Here is a 12060-nt window from a genome sequence, read left to right as displayed (position 1 = left end):
TGTTGACTCAAGTGACTAATGCTGAAAATGATGGCTATTACGAACAATATACCATCTATCCCTTATATGAAAAGAAAGCAAATAAAACTGCGACAGCTTTATATCAAATGTTAAAAATTCAGGATTTGCCTCTGAACAATCGTGAGCAACATTTAGATTTAATGTGTTTTCCAGATTTATATTCTTCTGGTATTAATGGACAACGTGAGATTAGACAAGTTAAACTTCATGATCATGAATTTATTAAATGTCGTTTGACATCTAAACATCCACAGTATAGATTAAATCTACAATATGTATTTTATTTATTGAACGATGCAAATATGCGTCAATTAAGTCGTGGAATTTTTCATAAAATGAATGTAACTAATCCGCGACTTCGTTATACAGCCGCAGAATACCTAGACGCAATGTCGAAAGAATTGTTGGAATCTAATTTGAGTACAATATTTGCCACACTTCGAAATACGGAGCAATATTGGTGTAAACCGAGAAACGATTTAAATTGTATGACGCAGCATTATAGACCTGCGACATGGTTTTTAACACTCAGTCCAAGTGAGTGGTTGTGGGAAGATTTAGGTGAATATATTCGTGAAGTAAATAAATGGCATGACGCTTCCTTAAGCGTTAGCGCACTCGTTGTTAGAGATCCAGTATCAACATCCAGGTTTCTCGATAATAAGTTTCGGGCAATGCTTGACTTTATTAGGTCTAAAGATCATCCAATTGGAGAAGTAACGCACTATTTCTGGCGACGAGAATATCAAGGTAGAGGTATACAACATTTTCACTTATTAATTTGGATTAAAAATGCACCAATTTTCGGTGAATCTACTATTGAGAAAGTTTCAAAATTTATTTCACAACATATAAGCTGCACAATACCGGATCAAAATATTTCGCCATTGTTGTACAGACGTATTGATACGCATCAGCGACATATACATAATGATTATTGTCTTCGTTCTAAAAAAGTAGGACGTAAAGTTATTCGTCGATGTCGTTTTGGATTTCCTCGTCCCGTTACTGAAACTTTGAATATAAGGGTTGTGGCAACTTCGATAGCCGGTAGAAAACAAATGAAACATAAAAGTAGACTTTACGATCTTCCTCGAACGGATAATGAAGGTAATATAAATGACTATAATCCTGTTCTTCTTACTGCATGGGAAGGTAATATGGATATACAATTTATTGGTGAAAAATCATCGCTGCTAACCTGGTATGTTACTAAATATATGAATAAAGCGGGAAAAAGTGAATTATCTGAGAATATTCTTGATAGTAAGGATAACAAAAACAAATCATTAGCGAGTCATCTTTGGAATATTGCTTTGCGATTTACGAATCATAGAGAATGTGGAGCTCTCGAAGCTGCTGATACATTGTTAGGTATTCCTTTGTATGGAACTGATCGAAATACAACCATCAGATGGTTAGATGTTAATCAAATACGATATAAAAAATTAAAAAGTCGTAAAAAAATTGAAGCTCTTGATCCTGAATCTACAGATATATTTTATCAATTTTTGACAGACGATCATTATCCACATAGACCAAACGAATTAGAAAATACGTCTCTTTATGAATTTGCACAGTGGTACGATATCTCAAAGATCAAACCGAAAAATAAGTCTATTGAATATTATAAAATAGGTAATGGTTGTTATCTTAAACGGCGACAGCGCGGATATCTTATTAATCATTTTAGATATAATGTTAATACACAGCCGGAAAATTATTTCTTTGCGTTATTGCTTATGTTTAAACCATGGCGAAAATTAGAGGATCTTAAAAATGAATGCGATACTTATACCGAATCGTTTCACAAAGTAAAACTGCATCTTAAAGAAGCATTGCAATATCATGAAAGATTAAAAGAATTGCAAAAAGCATTTGAAACTGCAAAACAGTTAGTTCAGCAATGCTTAGATGACGATTTGCAAAAAGAGCAGTCTCAGGATGATCCTAAAATGCAATAGGTATTCAAAATATAGAGGCTGGTGAAGCAATGCAAGATTTTAAAGATTTTGGTGATAGAGCAATTCAAGAAATTGATGTATCTGACATGATAGTAAAATTAAATACGGATCAAAAACGAGTATTTGATAAAGTTACCAATGCTGTAGAGTCCGATAAATCAATATTACGATTATATGTTAGCGGAGAAGGTGGTACTGGAAAAAGTTTCTTAATCAAGACTATTAAATGCTGGATAAAACAAAATCTCAATAAAGATACTGCTGTAACAGCATCTACTGGTATAGCAGCATTTAATATAGATGGTTTGACAGTTCATAGATTGCTTCAATTACCCGTTGAACATGGTCAAACTCATAAGTATAAACAATTATCTGATTGTGTATTAAAAGTTTTACGAACAGATCTTAAAGATGTTATTCTTTTCGTAATTGATGAAGTGTCAATGATATCTAATTTGACTTTAATATATATTCATCTTCGATTGTCTGAGATATTTGATACTAGTGATTGCGATGATGGTTGGTTTGGTCGAAAGCATATTCTTTTATTCGGAGACTTGCTTCAATTGCCTCCTGTACGCGAAGATCTTATCTTTACACATTTATCCGATCAAAAAATTGCTAATTATCTTAGTTCTTTAAATGCTGTTAATTTATGGATTACATTATTTGAATATGATGAATTGATAATCAATATGCGTCAGCAAGGAGATAATTCATACCGTGAATTATTGTCGCGAATTCGTATTGGTTTAGTGACAAAATCTGATTGTAAAATTCTAGAGAGTAGAAAAATATCTTTCAAAGCTGATTCTTTCGAATCTAGATTAAATGAATTATGTGATTTTATTAACAGTTTATCATCGGACACTGTTTGTTTATTTCCTACTCGTAATATGTGTGATGTCAATAATGCAATGTTAAGTCGCATTACTTCCAAAGAAATATTATTAATTGCTGAAGATACGATTGATTGTACATCATATGTAAAAAAGAAAGTATTAAAAATATTGTCAAATAACGATGATGACAGTTCTCGAACAGCTGGACTTTCAAAACAAATTACAATTAAAATTGGAGCAAAAGTTATGATTCGGCGTAACATCGATGCCAGTTTGGGTCTTGTAAACGGTACAATTGCTAAAGTAATTTCAATTGTACGAGAAACATCTACTGATGACGCAGAAAAGATTAAACTTCTTTTACCATCAGGTTTAGAATATGAAATTGAAAGAGTAACGGCTAAATTTCAGGTATTGGATAGAGCGTATGTGATTCGAAAACAATTTCCATTATCTTTAAGTTATGGCATCACTATTCATAAAAGCCAAGGATTAAGTTTGCAAAGTGTTGTTATGGATATTGGCAACTCTGTATTTAGTTGTGGTCAAATTTATGTTGCCTTGTCGCGAGTAACATCTCTAGAAGGAGTGCATTTAATAAACTTTGATCCTTCAGCAGTAATAGCTAACGAAAAAGTTATTATTGAATATAATCGTTTAAAACAGATATACAATCCGAAAGCAGAAATGATTGCTGTGTCAAAAGAACGTTGTCGTAAAATAAAAGATGTTCCATGGGCGTTACCAAAAATAGTTACTTCTGTTCAAAAATCAAATTCAGATCGAAAAATTCAACATACGGTTTCAAATAAAAGAATTTAAAGCACTGCTTGGATCATACGTGGTTTTCAGAATACAGACAAGATTTCATGTTATGCAAATACAGTATTGCAATGTTTATTACATTTAAATATTATTAGGCAGCAGTTGATTAATTGCGATAAAACAGACGTTTTACGTATATTAATGCATCGATATGAAAATGGAATGCGTAATCTAAATACATATGCAATACGGCAATGTTTAGGAGAATATTTTTCGAGTATGGTAAGACAAAACGCGTACGATTTTCTTACGGCACTTTGCGAAAAATATGATTGCATTACAAATTTGATACAACATCAAGTAACTTCTACCAAGCGATGCAAAACATGTGGTAATACAAAAACTATTGTTGAAAATAATATTGCTATTTCAATTTCCCTTGATAATTTAAAGAAAAAAAGTTGTAATCTTAATAAATTATTAAATTCTACATTTTCACTTACACAACGAATCATGTGAATATTGTACTGGAACTGATCAAATATTAAAAAATGAAGTAACATTAACAAGAGAAATAATTGTTATTCGTTTAATACTATTTTTAGCACAAGATGGTAAATTAATAAAAGCAGAAAACAAATTTAATTTATGTGCTGTTCCAACAACTAAAGTATTAATAGCGGGACAATTGTACAAGACGATGAGTGCTATACTTTATGATAGTTCGTGCACCGATGAAGGTCATTATGTAAGCATATGTAGAGAAGGACTATCTAATATTTGGATCGAAATAGATGATGCAGAAGTAAAAAAGAGACAGTGGCCTTGAGGTGCTAAAAATGTTTATATAATATTTTTACAAAAAATAGGTAATAAATAATACCAATTCGATATAAAATAAAGTAGTTATAAAATTCTTCCTAAATAGATTTTTATAATATCAAGTTTATGACTATTACTATTTAATCATTTAATATTGTATTTCAATCAGTCCTATATAAAAAAAGATTTCGTAATATATTAGCAATTTCATGACAACGCTTTACATTCTGCATTATTCGTGTAGTGCAAAAAAATATTTTTTATTTAAAATACAAGATAATTATTTTTATCTATAATAAGCAAAGAGGACCATCGTATTTTGAAATATGACGGGGGTGGTGGCGGGTTCTTTGCTTATTTATGTAAAGATGCTTATCATATACAAAAATGAATGATATAATCTCTAAAAACTCACCTTTAAAAAAAGGTAAAAAAAGGCGACCAGTTAAGGGCACGCCATTAACAAAAATTATTTATTGCAAACCCATGTAGAATCCTATCCTATTGCAAACCTATGTGGAATCCTATGAAAAATTAATCATTGCAAACCCATGTAGAATCCTAGGCAAAATTAACCATTGCAAACCCATGTAGAATCCTATCCTATTGCAAACCTATGTGGAATCCTATGAAAAATTAACCATTGCAAACCCATGTAGAATTGTATTAAAAATTATCCATTGCAAACTTGGGGCCTATTACGGTTTTTGAGTGAATTTACTCACTTTTTGCATTATCATTTCACGTGATTTTGATCACCCAATTATGAAACTGTCGAGTGAAAATGTGAAATAACTAGGCATTTCCGGTCTAGTAATCTCACATTTTCACAAGACAGATTCGCCGAGACCGCCGATAGTGTTAGAAGTGTGAGGTTAAAAATATTAATTAATCATGAACGTTACCGAAAAGCAAAAAAAAATATTATTAAGCTACATGAAAGAAAACGAGGATTTTGCAAGAGGCCGCTTGAGATATAATAGTGGCAATAAGAAAATATTAGTAAGTGTGTATCATATTATCTATAAATTAATATATACATCGAAATTCTTATCGTCAATGTCATTGTATTTTATTTATAATATATATATAAATATATAATAATATAGATATTAATAATAATAAATTTTATTTACACAGGATGATATGTGGACTGCCATAAGCCAATCATTAAATGCTACTAGAAATGGACCGCAAAAGCAAGCCAAAGAATGGCAAAAGGTATTTATAAAAGAAATTATAATGTCTTATTAAGTGATCAGAATAACATTTAACGATCATTCTGTAATAATCAATTCTGTAATTCTGATTACCAATAATTGTAAGCTCTGTATATAATCGCTGTGTGCAACGATATACAGAAGTTACAGTTATTGCTAACTAATGTTACAGAATAGGCCTTTTATATTTACACTAGTATGATTAATAAGAAGCCTATTCTGTTACTAATAACTGTAAGCTTTGTATGTAATTGTTGTGCATATTTTATTAAATGTTGAAAAAGCATGCGTAGCAATTACATACAGGCTTACAATTATTGGTAATTGTTATAGAATGGACTTCTAAAAAATTGCGTGTTTTATATAAATGTAGACATGGAGGGACTGGAAATCAAATGTATTAAAAAAATGCGCCCAAAATAAAAGTTACGCTGGCGGTACAGGCGGAGGACCACCAAAGATTCTTAAATTAACAGAACTAGAAGAAAATTTATTAGAAATCATAGATCCGGAAGCAGCTGGTTTGCCTGAGATACCTGAAGGAGGAAATTTTAGTAGAATTAAACAGAAAAAGTCTGCACCTAATGATACAATCTCAAAAAGATCTTCGAACGAATCTGCTAGTTTGCTTCAGATATCTGAAGCAGGAAATTTTAGTAGAATTAGACCGAGAGAGTCTGCACTTAATGATACAATTTCGAAAAGATCTTTGAAAGAATCTTTTTATACAAATGAAGGATCATGTAAGACTGTGCAAGAACAAAACTCATCTATTGCTGCGCAAATAAAAAGAGTATATACATATATATGCATTCGAATATAATACATACTAATATAATATCATTAATAATGATTAATATGTTTAGTTTTAATAGGAATTAATAATAGATAATATGATAATATCTTAAATAATTTTTACATATTTAAATAATATTTTCAGAAATATACTTCTATATTACCTACAAACAATAAAATGTACAAGAGAGAGAGATAGATGTAACTAATAATAATCCATCAACTTCTACAAACACAGATTTTTCGGCACAGGTTAGTAAAATCACATATCTTTATTCACGAATAGAATGTATGCTCACATATATTTATATATTTGTAATAAAAAATTAATCATTTATAGGAAATGGAAAGCAGCATTGTTGATAATATTGAATTTGACGAAATTGACATTGATGAAATTAATGCTAATGTTAATGTTTTGGAGGATGAAATTAATGGTAATGTTGATGTTTTGGAGGATGAAAATATAAATACCGCATCACAAGTGAAAGTTATTTCTGAACGTTATAAAACACGAAGCAAAGGTATTAAAAACAAAGTGATAAATATAAGGCCAACTTATCGAGCTGAATATTCGAGATGTTCAGTCAACTACCATTTATTACATGTATAAATTATAAAACTACAGTCATTATATTAAAACTAACGCAAATAACAATCATTCTATAAACGTTTCGACCGCACGCGGTCTTCTTCAGTATAATTATTGAAATATAAATTCTTACAATTCACATAATATCGAAATTTAATTATAGTTATTCAGAATCAAGAGTTTTTGAGCAATTAACGCGTGTTTCAATCCGTCCTGTCCAACAATGTTCGCCTCGATATGATCCCTGATTTTGTTCAGATCTCGGATAGTTTCATCGTTAATATGCGAGAAATTAACCCGTTCCGTAGGCGCTGCGATTAATAAAAAATTACCGATTAACGTATGTCCAAATTATAATATGTATCCCCTACAATTGGTAGTATGCTTACCTATCATCGTTCTTCTTGACAATTTTGCTACTTATTAACAGTTATTAAGGATGACACATAACAAACCAACAATACAGAAAGACAGCTCATTTTAAACTCTACTTGATCGGAAAGCGTGCGTGTTTATATATGATCTAATATCTATGTTTTACTCGTTAATGTCCTATTTGTCCTATTATTATTTCTTGTTCGCTAATATATCCAAAATATCAAAATACGACTCGCTAAGTAACTCAGTATCTTTGTTTAAATTTAGTCCATTTTTTTGTTCCTTGATATGTAGCATCTCAGAAATGAGTCTTTTATAATAATTATTTTCGTTGTCCATGATCTTAACATTGTCCCAATTAAAAGTATGATGTTCATTTATTATGTGTTCAGAAATTACTGAATGTTTCGTTGAGTCCAACCTAATATTATTTTTATGTTCTTTTATTCGCGTCTGCAATTGCCTCTTTGTTTGGCCTACATAAGATGCATTACAATTATTGCAACTGATCTTATAAACCACATTCGAATTGCATGGATGTTTAGTTTTATCTTTCTGCGCTTTAATAATATTATCCAGTTTGTTGAGACATCTATACCCTACCATACAATTTTTATTTTTTACCGAGGAAACAATCATTTCTGAGATCCCATCTATATACGGAAAGGTATTAAATATTATTGATTTTTGTGCTTTTTCTAAATATTGATATTAAAATAAAATTAAATAGAATATAAAATTTTGAAACAATATTATATTTTAATGTTTCTTTTATTTTTCAGCTACCAATAGTAAAGAAAATAATTCTGGTGCAGCTGTGCAATTAATGCGTGAAAATCTTGAAATTAAAAATGAGAAATTAAGAATCTCTAAAGAAAAATTACTTTTACGGAAAGAAAAATTTGAATATTTAAAAGATATTTATTCTGACTATAAGTATATTTTAAGTAATATTGACTACAATGTTATGCGTTTAAGAAAAGAAATGGAGAAAATATCACCTACATATCTTACATAATTATCAAAAAGCTAAAAAATCTTTGCTATTTCAATTATTTATTTATATTTGTCATATTATAAATATATAATAAATAAACAATGTTTTAAATAATTTTTAATAATTATATAAGACATAAACATGTAGGTGATATTTTCTGTACCTGATATTTTTTGCATCAGTATTATATGTTTAAAAGATACTTCTAACGTTAGCAAATATTTTATGTTATAGAGATTTTATGTTCAAAAGAGATTAGACACTGTAATGACTGTCAAACTGTGAATAATAAAAATAAATATGATTATAAAAATAAAAATAAATAGAAATAAAATTATATAAATAAATTAAATAAAAATGTTGAAATTATAAGTGCCTATTTTGGAAATATGTATTTATGATTCTTTGCCGAACTTCATTCCCATTTTCCATTGCTATCTCTTGATATCTTGGAACTTCTAAATCTATTACATCATAATATAGCTCCGGTTCTGGAAGTCTCCAACGAATAACAATGTTATGTAAGACGCAGGCAGCATTAACTATTCGAGCTAAAAATGAAAATATTTATGCAATATTTATATAAACATCTCATAACATATATACATCAAATGTAATGTTAATTGCAAATCTGTACTTAAGATATTTTTAGTCAACGATCATTGGATTAATTGTGTGTGTGTATGTGCGCGCGCGCGTGTTTATGTATGTAAAAAAAACTAATATATATATATATTAGTTGCAATAAACATATTTTATATACTTTATGAGATAATAATATGATATATATATATATATATATATATATATATATATATATTTAATACATTTTACATGCATTGCACTAAACATTTTGGCTATTATGTTGACGAAATGTCACGCTAACATTTCGGCATCAGCAAATGTCCCTCCTCTAAAATATTTCAGGAGAACGTTTTATTTGTAACGTTATTGCATTGTACAAGTATAGTTATACAAAAATTAATTAATGAAAGGCTCGTATAAATAAACAAAATTAAACAAATCAAATATAATAGGCCAATTGAACGAGCAAATAAATAAGATGTAAAAATTTATTAATAGTTAAATAATTAAATTAACATTGCGTTACAGAAACGATATAAATTGTAAACGTTTCGACTGCACTACAGTCTTTATCAATACATAAAAGTTAAATATTAAAATACAAAGTTAAATGTTAAAAATACAAAGTTAGTTAAATATTAAAATATAAAATTAAAACGATTCTTCGCTGTTGACCAATAGATGTGCAAGGCGATTGGTCTGAGATGCCAAGTTATGCGACATTTAAACATGCTGCGGATATAATACGCGAATTAAATCAATGTCAGAGAAAATTAAAAAATCTTTCAGCTTACATTATCGTTTTAACAAGTCCTTTTTCCCGATATTTCAAGTGTGTGTTGCGAAGTCTGAATAACAAATGTCGAAATAGAGAGCGTGATGTATTTATTTATTACCAATGTTTTTTCTAAACTATGATTCAGCAAATTTTTTAAGTATGTCAAAATAACTACTGTCTAACAATTCGGTGTCTTTATTTAAATTAATTCCATTTTTCTGTTCTTTAATGTGGATCATTTCAGATATTAGCCTTTTATGGTAATTCTTTTCATGATCCATAATTTTAATATTATCCCAGTCAAATGTATGTTGTTCGTTTAGAATGTGTTATGTGACAACCGAGTGTTTAGCAGAGTCTAATTTAATATTATTTTTATGTTCTTTAAGTCTCGTTCCTAACTGTCTTTTTGTCTGTCCGACATATGTGGCGTCACAATCGTTGCAATTCAATTTATAAATAACATTAGAATTCGTGGAGCAATTATTTCTGTCCTTTTGAACTTTTATGAAGTCATTCAGTTTTTTAATGCAACGATATCCTACCACTACGTCAGGTCTTTTTATTGCTGAAGCAACTTTCTCAGATATTGATTCTATATATGGTATGACAAAATATTTAATGTTAGTATTAGTATTATTAGTATCTGTTATATTGTTATTATTAGGCTTGTTAAATTTCTTAGTTGAGAGATTTTTTAATCTGCGTTTTATTTCTGTGAAAATTAGATCAAGAGGATAACCGTTGGATAGCAAAATGTTAATAGCTTTCTCTATATTTTTTTGTGAAATTGCGGATGTGATAGTAATAAAGCTCTATCTACCAAGTTATAAATTGTTCCTATTTTATGACAAGTCGGATGATTTGAAAAAAATGAAAGTAATCTATAAAATGCCATCTATTATTGATACCGTTTAATGCAAGATCTACGGAAACATTAGTAAATAATGAAACAACGTCCAATGAAACTATTATGTCGGAATCTTGTATTGTTTTCCCTGATAGAATGTTGCATATATTGAAACTGTTATTCACAAAACTGTCAGCTCTAGGAAGGCTATCTTTTAAAATTTTATGAAAGAAGGAAGCATAGAGATAGAGTCACACACAAAGATTCCCAAAAATGAATTCATAGGTATGATAAAATTTATATTAACTTCTACATTTTTCACGTTCAATAACATAACTTACAAACAAATTTATGGGACTCCTATGGGTTCCCCACTTTCTCCGATCATTGCCGATATAGTCATGCAGGACTTGGAAACATTGGTAATTAGTAATTTAAATTGCGAAATGACTTTTTATTTCCGTTATGTAGACGACATTATTTTATGCACTTCCGCTGACAATATTACATATGTTTTGAACGAATTCAACAATTATAACGATAGACTACAATTTACATTGGAAAAAGAGGATGATCGGTGTATAAGCTTTTTGGACATAATGATCAAAGTAATAGATAATAAAATTTATTTAGATTGGTATCACAAAAAGACATTCTCAGGTAGATTACTTTCATTTTTTTCAAATCATCCGACTTGTCATAAAATAGGAACAATTTATAACTTGGTAGATAGAGCTTTATTACTATCACATCCGCAATTTCACAAAAAAAATATAGAGAAAGCTATTAACATTTTGCTATCCAACGGTTATCCTCTTGATCTAATTTTCACAGAAATAAAACGCAGATTAAAAAATCTCTCAACTAAGAAATTTAACAAGCCTAATAATAACAATATAACAGATACTAATAATACTAATACTAACATTAAATATTTTGTCATACCATATATAGAATCAATATCTGAGAAAGTTGCTTCAGCAATAAAAAGACCTGACGTAGTGGTAGGATATCGTTGCATTAAAAAACTGAATGACTTCATAAAAGTTCAAAAGGACAGAAATAATTGCTCCACGAATTCTAATGTTATTTATAAATTGAATTGCAACGATTGTGACGCCACATATGTCGGACAGACAAAAAGACAGTTAGGAACGAGACTTAAAGAACATAAAAATAATATTAAATTAGACTCTGCTAAACACTCGGTTGTCACATAACACATTCTAAACGAACAACATACATTTGACTGGGATAATATTAAAATTATGGATCATGAAAAGAATTACCATAAAAGGCTAATATCTGAAATGATCCACATTAAAGAACAGAAAAATGGAATTAATTTAAATAAAGACACCGAATTGTTAGACAGTAGTTATTTTGACATACTTAAAAAATTTGCTGAATCATAGTTTAGAAAAAACATTGGTAATAAATAAATACATCAC

This window comes from Nylanderia fulva, unplaced genomic scaffold (genome assembly GCF_048542155.1).
Source record: "Nylanderia fulva isolate GAGA-0341 unplaced genomic scaffold, ASM4854215v1 Scaffold467, whole genome shotgun sequence".
Classification (NCBI taxonomy): Eukaryota; Metazoa; Arthropoda; class Insecta; order Hymenoptera; family Formicidae; genus Nylanderia; species Nylanderia fulva.
The sequence above is the reverse complement of the archived record's forward strand: the minus strand, read 5'-3'. Positions refer to the sequence as shown.